Source organism: Cherax quadricarinatus, chromosome 74, assembly GCF_038502225.1.
Source record: "Cherax quadricarinatus isolate ZL_2023a chromosome 74, ASM3850222v1, whole genome shotgun sequence".
NCBI classification, from domain to species: Eukaryota; Metazoa; Arthropoda; class Malacostraca; order Decapoda; family Parastacidae; genus Cherax; species Cherax quadricarinatus.
Window position 1 is genome coordinate 6,520,301 of NC_091365.1, and position 4,049 is coordinate 6,524,349.

A 4,049-nucleotide genomic window follows, 5' to 3' on the forward strand; every position below is an offset into this window, starting at 1 on the left:
CTGTGATTATCCCTGATTTAAGGGGGGCTAGTATATTGGTCCATATGTGGTCTATTATGGTTGCACTTGTCTCAGTCAGCCTGGTTGGTTTAGTTATTGTTGGTATGAGAAGTGTGTTGTTCATATTGTTGATGAAATCAGTTACAGTCTGATCATGTGGTAGGCCAAGGTTGATATTGAAGTCTCCAGCTAAGAGAAGGTGGTGCTTATTCATTTGTTAGATTCTCACTGAAGTTTGGGATGTTTGTGTGGGGTATCCGGTATATGGCACCGATTGTTATAGGCGTCTTGAGGTTTTTTACAGTAAAATTAGCAAAAATGTATTCCCCATATTCATCACTAAAGCAATTAGTGCTAATACAAGATAGTTAGTTAGAGTAATAGATTGCAGTACCACCCCCAACTTGGTATGGTCTGCAGTTGTGGATTGCTGTGTATCCTGGTAGTGGGTAGATATCAATTGTGTCCTGCTTAAGCCAGGTCTCAGTAAGAATAATGCAGGAGAAGGGTGTCTTTAGCGACTCAAGGAGTGCCAGGAGGTCATCATAGTGTTTGCTTAAGGACCTGATGTTGTAGTTAAGAATTGATAGACTTTGAGCAGTCAGAGCTCTCAGTTTGGGCCATGCTTGCCTCAGCAGAGCGTTTCAACACATCTGAGCCGCAGAACTGCTTGTTGACAAGGAAATGCATGGCACGGCTGTCCGCAGGCTCAGGAAGCCATGGAGAGGGGAAGAGTATTCCAGATTCGGAAGGTCGTTATCTTTCCAAGGAGAAATTACAGAGGTAGCAGTCACTATGTCGCATCAGGCATAAACCATAGCCAGGGAATTATCGGCGAAGGCAGTGCAATCTTGTGCTCTGGATGTGGAGAGTCGTATCTTTATCAAGGTATCCGATGGACGGTGGAGGATCTTGGTGATGTATTGTTGGTCCACTGGGATGCCCCAGTCATCAACCGTATAGTATGGTCTTGAATTCAAGCTCGAGTAATAGCTTCAGCACACCTCACCTGACTATTCCCCTCACTACACTCCCTATATATAGGATCATCCTCTCTTTGATAAAGCCCACTGTGTGAGAGAAACGTTGTCCACAAAGGACTGCATTGTATTGAATACATATAAGCATGACTGTCTGGCGTCCAGCAGACAGAGGATCAAGCCTCCTCCACGTCTTGCGCTGAATGACCCACATGGGTTTAGAGCGTAACATAAATTAAAACAACAACATTGCATTCGTGCCTCTATTTTTGTATCTTCTGGTAATCTGCCCCGGCATCAGTGGTATCCTACCACACCCTAGGATGCCGCCCACAACAATCGGCTAATTTCCAGGTACCTATTTAATGATAGGAGAATAAGGTTAAATATATAATGAGAATTGCCCTCACGTCAGGACTCTACACATGAGTCCAGGTCTTTCTCTTGTGAGCCGATGACGCACCCACTTAATTACATGTATCAAGATTATTATTTATACGAGCAGAATAAGTCGTAATGAACAATCGTCAATAAACAAGATAGACGAGGACACTGTGGGGTATAACAATAGATGTCTCACGAGAGCTTCTGGGGCTGTGGGATAAGACATTAGAATCACAGTTGGGGCTGCTGATACAACAGATCACAGGTGTGTTGGTTGTAAAAGTTGTCATATTGTAAGCTCCGTGGCTGAGTGGTTACAACGTTGGGCCTGGGATGTACAAGGACTACGGTTCGAGTCCCCTTCAAGTATCCTCTTTATCATTATTTTTCTTCAATATCTCACGTACCTAGTGATTAACTCCCTTTCCTGATCTTGTTTTGTCTGGGAGTTGAAGGTAATAAGCAACACTGTATAAGGCGCCTGAGAGAGAGCGACCCACATCTGTTACTCTTATATAGGTTCGCTGAGTAGATACCTGGCCACTTGTCCACACATATATGGTCAACACTTTAGTCAGATGTGTTAGTAATACAAACGCCTTTATGGTCACTACATGATCTTTAAGTATGCTTATTTTTTTTCACTTATATATGGATATTTTGTTCTCTCAACCTGTGTTGAGAGAACAATTTGGAATGTTAAACCTTTATTATTGTTAGTAAGCTCTACACTCGTAGGGGAATCATACAGTGCCTGGGGAAGGGGATGTAGTCAGATTTAATCCTAGGTTCGGGAGAACATCTCTGATTCCTTGAAGGTACAGTAGATGTTGCCTACACTGGTCAGCTTTACAAATGTTATGCTTATAATACGAAAAATTTTGGCTGACTGAGGTTAGCAGCTCTTGGCCAGTATAAACTCATTACGTAACTAACTTACTCATCGGGTATATACACTGTAAGGTGCAAGTCTCTTGGTATATATATACTGAGAGCTTATTTCCTACTTTACAGATTAAAGTATGTATTCTTAACTGATGGTGAATAATTTAAATGCAGCCTAAATGATCTTCGTAAGTCAAAAAGGCTCAAACACCATTAACCAAACTAACCCACTCAACCCCTGGAGGTGTGTGACTCAGTGCATATTCGTTGAGATCATTTTTTTTACTTTAGGGATTAAAGTATTCTTGAGTGATGGTGAGCAGTTAACATGGGGCCTTATTATCAATGACCTTCGTGCAGGCTATAGACTTTAAATTCCAGTTACCTGCTTAGAGAAAACACAAAAAGTGTCCGGGGCCCAAGACCGTTCGACTACCTCCCACCAGGCACGAAGGGGATTACCAATAGACCCTTGGCTGCCTTCAAGAGGTGAACTGGACAGGCACCTAAAGTCAGTACCCGATCAGCCGGGCTGTGGTTTGTACGTTGGATTACGTGCGGCCAGCAGTAACAGTCTGGTTGATCAGGCCTTGAACTATCGGAACGCCTGGTCAAAGAATGGATCTCAGGGGTGTTAACTCCCCATGTACACTGGGAGGGGTGTATATCAACATGTATAAAGAGATTACGTCAGGCACTTTTGTAAGGGATGAACTGGTGGTGAGCAGGTTACACGCAGCCTTAAACACCCCAATTAACCACCTTATCATTGTCACGTTTCTTAATACTACGATAATAAACAAGTGAAATCTTTGAAGCTGCCGTAGCTGATAGACCCGTGTTGGACTACCTGACGATATCCTCACCCGCCCGCAGATATCTTCCAGCTCAGACTGACAAGATTCCAACACTGTCACCATCCTGCATGATGAAATGTGACAGGGGGAACTTAGCTACCTTTGTTTCCACTGTGTAACTATCATGTAGAAAAACAAGAGAGGGTAGTTCTTCAATGTTTTATTCTGATATATGTGATTAATCTTCAATTATTTGACATGTTGTGGGTGGGCTGCCACATAACCGATTAGTAGAAAGCAATCTTGACACTCACCGCCTGACACCTGCCATGACACGTGACGTCTTATGACACATAGCATCACGGGTGACATGTAGAGCACCTTACATGACACGTGCCATCATTCATGATATGTTTGTCATCGTACATGACATGCGACATCATTCATGATATGTCTGTTATCTTACATGGCACGTGTTATCCTTTATGGCATCTTACAAGACACGTGTCATCACATATGTATGACACAGGATATTATGCATGACATGTCATCTTTTATGGCATCTGAAACCACGTGACATGTTACACAGGTGACACCATCTATGACATCTCGTACATGACACCTGACACCACATGTCATCCGTGACATCTGACTGACATCTGACACACGCACATCAACCGGGATGACAATGCTTGGACAATTGCTCCAACTGAGACTTTAAATACCACTATTATTACATTAAAGCATGGACAGAAATAGTCTAATTCTGAATATGAAATTCAATATAAATACATCTGTATCTCGATTTTGATATAGCACCAACAGTGAAATAATTTATTGGATAAATCTGATATAATATAGTCATTTTTATTTAATGATTATTCAGATTTAGGCGAGTCAATACTTTTTTCTCCCAATGATTCTTTTTTTACATTAATCTGCATATTACTGGGAAGTATTGACAACTATGTAAATCGTTGTTATTTCGTCCAAACAGGAACAC